This window comes from Oncorhynchus keta, chromosome 31 (assembly GCF_023373465.1).
Source record: "Oncorhynchus keta strain PuntledgeMale-10-30-2019 chromosome 31, Oket_V2, whole genome shotgun sequence".
NCBI classification, from domain to species: Eukaryota; Metazoa; Chordata; class Actinopteri; order Salmoniformes; family Salmonidae; genus Oncorhynchus; species Oncorhynchus keta.
The window spans coordinates 17007236-17020585 of NC_068451.1; the positions used below are offsets into that span (position 1 = coordinate 17007236).

The window sequence follows — 13350 nt, forward strand, 5'->3', positions numbered from 1 at the left end:
GCCCCTATCAGATAATGCATTTATCATTAAATTTTACATTTGCATTTAAATCTGGAGAAGGAAATGAGCATTGCTGGTTAAAGATTAGAGAGGCTGACAGTAATAAAACATGACTGTGATCAGTCAGGAGACAGGGCTGAGGGGGTCAGCGCTCAACTATGGGGGCCACCATGACAAAAAGACAGCAGGCATCACATGACGAAGAGAAGGCCCTTTGGGCCGGGGGAAAACGCTGAGCTTAAAAATACTGGTGTCTTTGAAAGGGAGATAGGATTGGAGGGGATGGGAGCTCTGACTGGCTGTAATTATACACCAATCTCTCTATGTCTCTCTCTCTCGCTCTCTGGACATCTCTCTTTCTCTCTCTCTCTCTCTGTCCTTAGCCCTCAGAATATTGAGAATTACAGGCTCATAACAGAACACCGACTGCTGGACCGACTGGGGTTTGGGGGTGTTCAGTAGGGAGAAAATGTTTGAAGCTGAGTAAGGTCCTACCTAACTGAACTACCTGACTGAACTTGTCCAATACTAATAGAGATTTCAGTTTACCGCTGCCAAACATTTTGATACCGTTTGCACTAATGAACATGACCCTGGATTGTATGTCTCAGACTTAGAGTTTCTTTCAAACTCTAACTCCAGAAACATGACTTCAGATGAGATGGCATTATTGTTTCACGGACCCCTCCTACATACAGGCATGTATCTATCTACCTGGTCAAAGCCCCAAGGACCCAAACTCCTATATGTTAGTATATCATCATTACTACACTATCAACATAATTAATATAATTTTGTTAGGATAAGGTGCACTCCCTCTCAGTTCCAGGTAGTCTCATTAGTATTTCTTAAGATCCTTTATGATCTACTAGTCCATGAGAGAGACATAGTTTCAGAGCCGGATGTGGCTGGCACTCCTTCTGTTGTCTTTGTGGGCAGTGGGCGAGAAATGAATGTTTGAGCATAATAATGCCATTCACTATCCCATCACGCCTGCCATGAAAGGTCATTTCCCTTTTTAATTTTTCCCATTGTGTTGGAAAAGTCAGATGGGCATGTTATAATTTGAATAAAGAGGGAAATCAGACAATCAGATACGAACATTTTGAAATTACATGGCTTCCTGTTCAAAGCGATTAAAAGCAAATGTATTTAGTTTGAGACTGTCTACGCTGTAATCTCTTTGTAAATGTTCAGATAGTGGTAGCATTCAAACTCTTTGTTATTTCTTGGCTTAAGTTTAAGCAGGTGCGATAAAGATCAGCACCGGATCATTTTGAATCACTCAGTGTGTGTATCTGAATAGGATGTATAATGACTGTTACATAAATAAAGGGGGCGTTCTTTTTTTGTGAGGTGGCTCTGATCATCCTCACCTGTCTTTGGTGCTCCTATTCAACCACCCTGGACATTGTCCTCTGTCGATAAAATGACTAAAGCAGCTAACAGTACATTCTCTAATTGATCTTTTCATCTTTATGTACCGTGTTAGGATGAACACATATCGAGTGTTGTAATATAGTCGTTAAGAAGACTCTTTTATCCATGTAGGAATCGAACCCACAACATTGTTGTTTCCAGCTCCATGCTAACCCACAGCCATTGGAACTACTAGTTTCCCAGTGTTCCTTCCTGTATAGGATGACAGTAGAACCATGTGACTCATTAATCTGACGGGTGTTCTGCCTTCTCTCATAGAACAGAGAACACCCAGGGAGTTCTCAATATAACCATGTCATCCCTGAAGCAATCAGCACAGAGATCTGCTGTTTCATGTTCATTTGGCGTCATGGATATTTGAAATCCATGTACTATAACGGGAGATAACCCTGACTGTGAAGTACTGCTATTCTTCACTCATTTCCATGGACTACTTTGTCTCCGATACAGATCTGTCGCTGTTCCTCAAGGCTAAATGAGAGTGGTGGGCTTTAGCTAGCGTTAGCTTCTAATGAACTTCTGCACATTCTAATCTACTGGTCTGCTCTTATGAGACACACCCCCGTGAAAAGACAAGGAAACTCAGTTAGCTTCACAGGAGGCTCTCTCTCATTGCTTCTCGTGTGGATTTGTCTCGATACTGTACAGAGTAAAATGTTCTCCCTACGTTTGTAGGAATGCAGTTGTTAGCTTAGGCTTACATGGCTGATTAAGCAGACACTGTGATGTATATCTGTAAACATAATGTAATCTTCCATCTCATGTTAGCATGATACCATGTCATTTTACTGTTCAAATAAACTAAACAACACGCTGCCTCTATTTGTACTAAGTAAGATACATCTGACAAACAGTCTTACTTGAAGATAATGCGTCCAAGATTTCACCAGCAGCTGGGTGAGAAGGTTTGTGAAGGAAATGGGGGCAGGGAAGGAGAAGGGAGGAGAGCACCAAACACAAGCAAGTGAGCAGAAGTGATGATCACCTTGCCCATAATTCTTTCTGCTTGACTGGTCCTGAACAGGCACAGCCCTGTCCAGTTACCCCTCTCTCTGTGCCAGCTGGGCATGTGCCACGGTCGGACAGGTTGGTGTCAGCTGAAGGAGTGGCCCTCCGAGACGATGTCCGACGGTCAGACAGGAACAGAGCCCTCCCCTATCCACCCACCCCCTTCATCTCCCGCTGGCCTCCATCCCCTTCATCAAGTCATCAAAAGCTGCACGGCAAAACATGTCTGTCCTCAGATGAAGACTCCAGTAGTCTCACAGTTTTTACTCCAGCCCACCTTTGAGTTTGTGCCGATGGCGAAGTTCCCACCTACTGGTCCACATGAAAACAATAACGTTTCAGGTTTTATGCACATATGTCATGCGAGGAGAATTTGTAGAGCAGATGGCCACGATACCGTGGCAGGTGCCTCGGCAAATGTTTGCCATCGCTGTGCTGCTATTTATATCATTGTGAAACACAGAGTCACAAATATTTGAGGACGGAGGAACGGACAGAGGGACCGTTGGCCCTCTTTGTTGTGAGTCAGAATGACCACCAAAACAAACAGATTAGGGTTGACAGATGTCGGGTCTTATTGTGAGACAGTTTGCTACAGCAGGAAAATAATCCTGCCGCAACATGAAACGTGAATTATTATGTGGATTATAATTATTGGACATTTTTGCAGGGGTTGATACATATTTTTTATGGTCAAATCAAGTCTGACATATTAAAGTGGAAATTATAAACTTTAGAAGCCTTTTTATACCTCGAATAGACTAGAAGTTTGCATTTCCTGCTGTGCATCAAATGAAGATCCTACATTGGTGTACTCCAGACGATAATGACCTGAATGCGTCAGGGAAAACCTTTTTGCCGATACAGTGTAATACAGCAGATGCAGTGTAGTAGGTTTGTTGTCCAAATGGGATATAAAAAAGATATGAATTCCCCCAGTACACCTTCATGTTTGTGCCTACATAATTATAGCATACTATGAGGTAACTGTGAGATGACCCCTTGTCCTCAGGCTGGGGGAGCACACTTCCTATACAGACCCTTGTCATCACGCCTCAAGAAGACTCCATCCTGAACACACACACACACACACACACACACACACACACACACACACTGTTAATGAGAGTTCTTCTGGCACCTGACGAGTTCTGCACGGCAACAGTGCATTTTTAATTCTGACTCTGAAGTCCATTAATTGAGGATGTGGTAAGGAAGGAGGGAGGAAGGGGTGCTGGAATGAGAGAAAGAGACAAACGGAGTGCACAGATTCAGATTAGGGCTGCAGAAGATGAGGGTGTAAAAGGGATTTAATGCTAGGATGGATTAGAGAAATCCTTGTAACAATGTTAAATAATTATAGTTCCAGTCGAGATCAAAGCACCATTGATTGAACCCCTCAAGCCTTCAGCACATAGAGTCTTGGAAAGCAGAGATTGGTAAACTAGTGCTCAGACCACTCCGACTGCTCCGGTTAAATTGGATTGGAAATATTAGGATGTAGATGAATCCTTCAGGAGTTTGCAGAAATTTAGCTCGCAAGAGCCATATGAATGGTTTGATACAGATGTAGGATCTTAATTTGAGCCAGTTTGCTACAGCAGGGACCAAAATTCTGCAGCAACAGGAAATGTGAATTATTATATGGATTATAATTAATGGACATTTTTGTAGGAGTTTATACATTTTTCGTAAAGGAAAAATCAGGTCTGAAATTTCAAAATGGAAATTACAAACTTCAGAAGCCTTTTTAAACCTCAAATACATTACACGTTTTACATTTCCTGCATTGCAGGAAAATTGTCCTGCAACAGGGTAATACAATTAATATTATACGTTTGAAGAACTGCCTGTCTGGGCAGAATTATCATAAGATGAGGATGCAGCAACCACCTCTTCTGATAGATACAGTACCTAAAGCATTTTAAGTAGACTTACAGACATAGTCTGGACTTTTCACTGACATTTTCAACCTCTCCCTTTCCGAGTCTGTAATACCAACATGTTTTAAGCAGACCACCATAGTCCCTGTGCCCAATAACACTAAGGTAACCTGCCTAAATGACTACTGACCTGTAGCACTCACATCTGTAGCCATGAACTGCTTTGAAAGGCTTGTCATGGCTCACGTCAACACCATTATCCCAGAAACCCTAGACCCACTCCAATTTGCATACCGCCCCAACAGATCCACAGACGATGCCATCTCTATTGCACTCCACACTGCCCTTTCCCACCTGAACAAAAGGAACACCTATGTCAGAATGCTATTCATTGACTACAGTCCAGCGTTCAACACCATAGTGCCCTCAAAGCTCATCACCCAGCTGAGGCCCCTGGGACTAAACACCTCCCTCTGAAACTGGATCCTGGACTTCCTGACGGGCTGCCCCCAGGTGGTAAGGGTAGATAACAACACATCCGCCACACTGATCCTCAACACAGGGGCCCCTCAGGGGTGCATGCTCAGGCCCCTCCTGTACTCCCCTCCTGTACTCCCGATGACACAGTAGTGGTAGGCCTGATCACAGACAACGACAAGACAGCCTATAGGGAGGAGGTTAGAGACCTGGCTGTGTGGTGCCAGGACAACAACCTCTCCCTCAACATTATCAAGACAAAGGAGATGATTGTGGACTACAGGAAAAAGAGGACAGAGAACGCCATTCTCATCGACGGGGCTGCACAACAAAACGTATTCCCCCTCAGGTGACTGAAAAGATTTGGCATGAGTCCTCATATCCTCAAAAGGTTCTACAGCTGCACCATCGAGAGTATCCTGACTGGTTGCATCACTACCTGGTATGGCAACTGCTCGGCCTCCGGCCGCAATGCACTACAGAGGGTAGTGCAAACGGCCCACTACATCACTGGGGCCATCACTGCCCCCCACCTACCACTGTTACACCACTGCTACTCTCTGTTGATATCATCTATGCATAGTCACTTTAATAACTCTACCCACATGTACATATTACCTCAACTAACTGGTGCCCCTGCACATTGAATCTGTAACAGTACACCCCTGTATATAGTCTCGCTATTGTTATTTTACTGCTGCTCTCTTTAATTACTTGATACTTTTATTTCTTATTCTTATCTGTATATATGTGTATATATATTTTTACTGCATTGTTGGTTAGGGGCTCGTAAGTAAGCATCCCACTGTAAGGTCTACCTACACCTGTTGTATGTGACAAATACAATTTGATTTGATTTGATATTTCAGCAAAGTAGAAAACTGAGGAGATGCGTTCAAGTTGTTTATACATTTTTTCCATAAATATCAATAGATTTGGACGTGCATCATAGCGATTCTCTCTCAAAAGGATGTTTTATCTTTCCCAGTGGTTTTATTCAAAGCTTTTTTTTATCAAGTATTGGAAAAATAATGCTGAGATTTCAGATGAAACTATGAACAACAGCTAGGAACTTTGGGAATGAAAACATGCTATGCTCTCTCTACTTCACATTATATTCACTCCCCCCCCCCCTCTCTCACACACACACACACACACACACACACACACACACACACACACACACACACACACACACACACACACACACACACACACACACACACACACACACACACACACACACACACACACACACACACACACACCATGAAAATAATGTTTGATTGTGTTGATTAAATATTCAACAAGAGATTAGAGAAATCTCTTCACTCATATGCTGCAGTTCTTTCATGCAAATGTACTCACTGATCCGATATACTGTACTAAGAGGCTTTATGGCAAAACTTCATGGCTGTTAGTTATATCATCTAAAATAGGACTAAATTAAATAGCTGTTATTATCATTATAAGTATTCTGAGTAATAGTTTGCGTAGGTACAGTATGGTGACTGCAACAATGTCCTTAAAATAGTCAATAGATATAGATTATATTGATTGTCACATTTTTCAAGAGAATCATTGGAAAATCACATCTTCATTTTCAGTGTTTCTTATTTCATGACAGAATTCAATGAGAATGAAAGCTGTTGGTAAATAGGAAGCTGAACACAGTTGCTGGCAATGATTCTGCCCTGGGGGACTTGGTTCTCAATGCTGCCTTCTTTCTTTAACACTCTGAATATGTTTGTTCTGCAATGCTTACACCCTCTGAGGCTGGATAGATGAGAAATATAGCAGTCTTCTACTTATTCGGAGAGGTATCACTTAATCGGGTGAATATGTGATGTGTGTATTTAAAATGTACATGGCGATGTTTCGTGCAAGTTATTTGTTATACTGTGAGTTACTCAACTGAAACTTACAGGAAGTTGAAGTCCCTCTTAATTTCATAGGATTTTGTTTTGCTGTAAATATATAAACTATATTGTGTTTCTTTATATTATCTGTATATCTATTTGCACTATTTATGGTAAGTTTTTGTTGCAATTCAGTTTGAAAACTGAGCACCTCAGGTCATCAATGCATATGGTTTGGCTGTGGGAATGTAAATCTTAAGCTTCACTCTCTCTCTCTCTCTCTCTCTCATACGCTCACACGCGCACACACGCACACGCGCACACACACACACACACACACACACACACACACACACACACACACACACACACACACACACACACACACACACACACACACACACACACACACACACACACACACACACACACACAGTCTCTCCTTGTGAAAGGTATTGATATCAGAGCAGTGGCCCTGCCTCTCAGACAGTGTGTGTGGTGATGAACAGCTGTTTCCGGCTTGGCCCCCTGGTCACGGCAATTCCAGCTGGGTTTTTTTTTAAGTTGGGAGGGTGGGCACTGGTTGTCAACTGAATTAAAATACCAAATAATAGTAATAATAATGATAATAAAAAGTTAATAAAAAACCGCATGTTCCTTCCTGATTGTGAGTGTTGTGGTATTCAATTATGCAATTTTCATTGGCATATTAATCATCTTTTCAACAAACAAGCCGGCGTTAATTAAAGCAAATCATGGATAAAGACGTGTTGCCGGATCATCACTCCGTTTATCACCGTGCACAGACCCGCAGTTAAGTCAATTCCGGCTGTGAGATGAATTTCAATGTTCTCCTCGCTCTTTCCTGTGTGTGTGTGTGTGTGTGTGTGTGTGTGTGTGTGTGTGTGTGTGTGTGTGTGTGTGTGTGTGTGTGTGTGTGTGTGTGTGTGTGTGTGTGTGTGTGTGTGTGTGTGTGTGTGTGTGTGTGTATAGTTGTGTATGTATTATGGTCAGTGTGTGTGAGTGTGCGTGTCCTTGTGTGCGTGCGTGTGTGTGTGGTTTCTCACTTGTTTGTGCCATTGTCTGGACGGAGGGCCAGCAACACTGCATGTCAGATTGGGAGAGGCTGAATATGTAAGTTGTGACTCATTTAAATCAGACTAAATAGTAGAAAGTTGTCTTGGTTACCTATTTATTGGAAAGAATGGAAACAAATGACAGGCTACAGCTTAAACCCCACTACCTCCGTATTACAGTTATGATTAAACTGCATTATACTATTGAAAAAACATCATCGTTATTTGTAATTATTGACACGACAATATGTCATTTGTGTGTTGGTTCTTAGCTTGGCTCATTGGAGGGAGAATGGAGATGACTGAGAATCTGTGGGAGATATACTTGTCCTAATCACAGCTCACTGATCAGCTGCCATTCATTAACAGGCACAATGCCTCTCCCCTATTTGACCTAGGTAGCTTGTGTGTATACATTGATATGTAGGCTACGTGTGCCTTTTTAAAAATGTATGTAGTTCTGTCCTTGAGCTGTTCTTGTTTATTGATGTTCTGTATTATGTCATTCTGTATTATGTTTCATGTTTTGTGTGGACCCCAGGAAGAGTAGCTGCTGCTTTTGCACCAACTAATGGGGATCCTAATAAAATACCAAATACCAAATTAACAACCCAGAGAAACCCTGGTGATGTGATGTGAGCAGCCAGAGCCATGAAAACACTTGAGTCAGTCAGTCAGTCAGTGGGCCACCAGAAAAGAGCTCCGTCAGTCAGCCATCTGACTGTAGACATGTTGCTTGTCCTCGTCCCCGGCTCCTCCAATGTGGAGCAACTTTATCAGTGCCAGCCGCTCACCCACTTGCTAAACTGGAGGGCCAGCCGCCCCTTAACTTAAACATAAGATCTTTGTGGTTTGAAGCACTCGGCTGCACCGCGCACAATGAGAATCTGAAAGGCAAACAAGACTCTAGTGTCGACGTTGCCCATCACAAAATCATCACACCACCACCACATGGAAAAGGAAAAAATGTCTGTTTCTGCTGCGTTAGCTCGATACTAAATGCACTCAAACAGACTGCTGCACTGGAGAGAGATTCCCTCTCAAGGAAGCTAAAAGGAGAGATGGAGAGCGAGAGAGAGAAAGTGGGTGGAGAGAGAGGGAGAGAGCGAGAGAGAGAGAGAGAGAGAGAGAGAGAGTAGCAGAGAGAGAGAGAGAGAGGAAGAGAGAGAAGTCAAAAACCTCCACATAACAATGCCGGAGAAAAATCAGAACATTTTCTGCCGAAAGATGGGCCATTTCCAAATCCTCGTGCCCTATCAGACAAATTAAAGTAAATCAAGCATGAAATGAAGCAGAAGAGCCCGGAGATAAGGCTCCTTTAAGTCGTTTACAGATTAGGATAGAGAGAGAGGTGCATCTGGTCTCTGGCAGTGAAGGAGGCTAGTTTCTCATTTCACAATAGCAGTCTGTGTATAGGATTACTCTCCCCTGTCACTGACATGGGAAGCAGTGGGGGAAAAGCCATCCACAAAATGTTGCTAAATATGTCCCTAATGTCTCCAACGTACCGAACTTCACTTGTCTCCCATCTGAACGGGGGTGATATGTTATGTTATAGCATGTCATGGAAGTGAGTAGTAATCCGATTGTGATTATTTTCTGTCAATTAGATGTGTTGTTATTTGGGGTGCCTTCTATTCTCAATAGTCTTTCCACCACCACGTGACTTAAAATGTACATGTGATTCAGGATTGGCTAGAGCAGATCACATGACTGTGGCAGTCACTTCCTCTGTCCACACTGAGCATGTCTGAAGTCAGGTTGGGGAGAATTCGACAGTCTTCAATCACCACACTGTATGTTCACAAGGTGCATATGTGCAGTATGTATTTATTTCACTTTAAATTGAACAAACTGCACTATTACTGTAATTAAACGATGCAGTTACTGTTACAGTGTATAATTGCCTCGCAAAATATGATTTATATTCTAATATTTTTTGTATTTCTTGTTAAAGGCTGATTAATTATCTGATTATTTATAATTTTACGTCCTTCTGCCAGGAGTTATTTTATGGTAATAGATCCTACAGTACAGTACAGTACAGTACAGTGTGTCTGATGTAAATCATTTAGAGAGGATTCTAATCAGAATGCCAGTTGGGTGATTTTAAACCCTGTGATACTCACTCACCCTAACTGTCACTTCAACTCAGTGATACCGTGCTCTACCCGCTGTGCTACAGAGGACCATCTCAAAACTATATAGACCTCATGTACTGTACATCACCTATACTCCCATTTCCCCTGAAAACACACACACACACCGACAGACAGACAGACAGTAGGTGCATGGCTCTTTGATGCAGCCCGTAGTGGGCTTGGTGGATTTTGTTTCACTCGTCACATGTATCCTTTCTGGCGGTGATGAGCGGTGGGCTTGGCTGCTATACCCAGTCTGCTCTGAGAGAAACAGGGAGTTGGCCTCATCAGCGGGTAGTTGCTCTCTAAAACCGCCACCTTGACCTTCCCAGCCCAAGTCTTAGGTTTATCCTCTTTATCACACTATCTCCAGGCATTTAAAAATACTCCTGAAACTGGATGATTTAACCCGCTTTTACGCTGTTCACATCAAAACTGGATGAGAAAAAAGCTTAATCCATCTTATCTGTTGACTGTCAAACTGCTCCGGCTAAAACCTACTCACAAAAGACAACTAGGTCACCCAGGAAAAACAGAATTCCTGTTTACGGAAAGTTTGAAATCTGGTAATTGACTTGGGGAAGAGGTTTCAGGAGCTCTTTGAAATACTCCGGTCTGTAAATGAAGTGTTAAATTCAATCCCATAGTTAACAGTTACTCTGGTAAATATGTTTGCTACTATAGCCTTGTTTGCTTGATTTATTTTCAGAAATGTATTTCCCCCTCTTAGAAGTGACTGTATATACAGTATATATTGTTTGTTTTTTAATGAAAGCAAGTGTTCTAAACTTCAATAGTTTTGTTCATAATCCAATCGGTCATACCGGTAAGTGAATGCTTTACTTATAAACATATAGAATCAAATAGAAACAATTATTCAGACCATCTGACAGGCAAAATAAGAGTGATATCCTTCTGATGCTTCTCAACATGTAAAACAATCCAATCAACAACCAAAAAAAGTGGCCTCCTCTAGATGTTGTTTGAGATACCTGTGTGAGGAGACTTTCATCCTTTTAAGTTTTCCTGTCTTGTTTTACCAGCTATCAATAGACAGTGTGGCACTTGAATAAGATGGATGTGTTGGAGATTGTTGCCTGTATGCTTACTGCTAACTTCACCAGGCTTTTGATCAAACTGAGGACTTGACAACTGGCATATTCCTATAGTTCAATGATAGAATACCCCCTCAGTGTTTACATCAATTATATACATCAGAGACAAGTTCTCAGTAGATGTTAGATGTATTTCCTGTTCGTGTTACAGCTCTATGATTTTCCTCTTGAGATTACATGGGATCTAAACAGCAACAATATATTATATTCTCAACCTGCCAGAATCAATAGAAAGTTTTCTACCTTTTTGATCAACTTCTTTGTATGAAACTATACTCTGCATACATTGTGCATGTTAGCAATAGAATCACCCCGGTCCTCTCTGCTTTGTGTCAGGGCTAAAATTACAGACATTATCTTTGGCTAAAATGTCCTAATCTCTATGGCCTGTTTAACTTTTCCTACAACAAACCCTTGCCTGTCTTGTGGGCCTCAAAACAAATCTGACCTATAGGAGTGTCCTCAAAACAAGGCTGATCGATCCAACTCACTTTCGAACGTTGCTATGGGCACAGCCAAACAACGGAAGTGATGGATTCCACTTCATTTCCCTACTGCAGTGCGCCAGCAGCAAACTTGCCGGAGTAAATTATTTGAAAAAGTACATTTATAGGGTATAAAAGTCAAGTAAATAAGTGTATGTGTAATTTAATATTTATTTCATTCAAGTTCGCTAGACCTACTAGTAGGATAGTTTTGTTGTGATAATAACGTTAGTTGTGTTGTGCCAGAGTTAAGGCCACCAATCTAATAACTATAATAATAAACTATAGGCTACATAACTAGAAAACGTTGGTGAGCATCCACACTAGAGGAAAGTTTATAGTTGATCGTTCTTCAGTCCTACGCCTGTCAATCAACTGATCAATACATTCTACTGCATGCAGACTATTAATAAGGTGTTAACACAAGACCATTCAGGAGGTCTCTTAACGCAGAGATACTGATTTAGACCATTCAGGAGGTCTCTTAACGCAGAGATACTGATTTAGACCATTCAGGAGGTCTCTTAACGCAGAGATACTGATTTAGACCATTCAGGAGGTCTCTAACGCAGAGATACTGATTTAGACCATTCAGGAGGTCTCTAACGCAGAGATACTGATTTAGACCATTCAGGAGGTCTCTTAACGCAGAGATACTGATTTAGACCATTCAGGAGGTCTCTAACGCAGAGATAGTGATTTAGAACATTCAGGTCTCTAACGCATAGATACTGAATGAGACCGTTCAGGAAGTCTCTTAACACAGAGATACTGATTTAGACCATTCAGGAGGTCTCTAACGCAGAGATACTGATTTAGACCATTCAGGAGGTCTCTAACGCATAGATACTGATTTAGACCATTCAGGAGGTCTCTAATGCAGAGATACTGATTTAGACCATTCAGGAGGTCTCTAACGCAGAGATAGTGATTTAGAACATTCAGGAGGTCTCTAACGCATAGATACTGATTGAGACCATTCAGGAGGTCTCTTAACGCAGAGATACTGATTTAGACCATTCAGGAGGTCTCTAACGCAGAGATACTGATTTAGACCATTCAGGAGGTCTCTAACGCATAGATACTGATTTAGACCATTCAGGAGGTCTCTAATGCAGAGATACTGATTTAGACCATTCAGGAGGTCTCTAACGCAGAGATACTGATTTAGACCATTCAGGAGGTCTCTAACGCAGAGATACTGATTTAGACCATTCAGGAGGTCTCTTGACGCAGAGATACTGATTTAGACCATTCAGGGGGTCTCTTAACGCAGAGGTACTGATTTAGACCATTCAGGAGGTCTCTAACGCAGAGATACTGATTTAGACCATTCAGGAGGTCTCTAAAGCAGAGATACTGATTTAGACCATTCAGGAGGTCTCTAACGCAGAGATACTGATTTAGACCATTCAGGAGGTCTCTAACGCAGAGATACTGATTTAGACCATTCAGTGCTTCCATGGTGTGTTCATTGCCATAGTGACAACTGCAAATAATACTTCAATGTACATGTAATCCTAATGGAAAATAATACAGTAACTTGTGTTCTAAATGTACCAATTCAACAACATTCGCTGTTTACCCTGCACATCTTTTACAGCATGTCATTGCCTCGTTGCTCAAGTGGTTTGTAAGTGATTTCAATTTTTCTAATGGTTGTCAATTCGTTTGTGTCTTCTTTTTCACTGTGCTCATCTCTGTATGTCCTGTGCAACTATTTGCAATGCATCAGTGCAACAATGTTATCACAACCGGCCAAAAGTGATCACACCAATGCACATTCTTTCCTCAACTTTCCCGACAAACATTTTCTCAGCTGTAGGCCTGTTTTACATTCAGCAAGTAGTAAGGGCAAGCCTGCTT

The 13350-nt window shown here is 41.8% G+C and overlaps 1 protein-coding gene across 1 annotated transcript in view; it reads left to right on the forward strand.

The window, feature by feature from the left end:
* The window catches only part of LOC118364074 (zinc finger protein ZFPM2), a 177714-nt gene that overhangs the window by 66373 nt on the left and 97991 nt on the right, over positions 1-13350 (forward strand).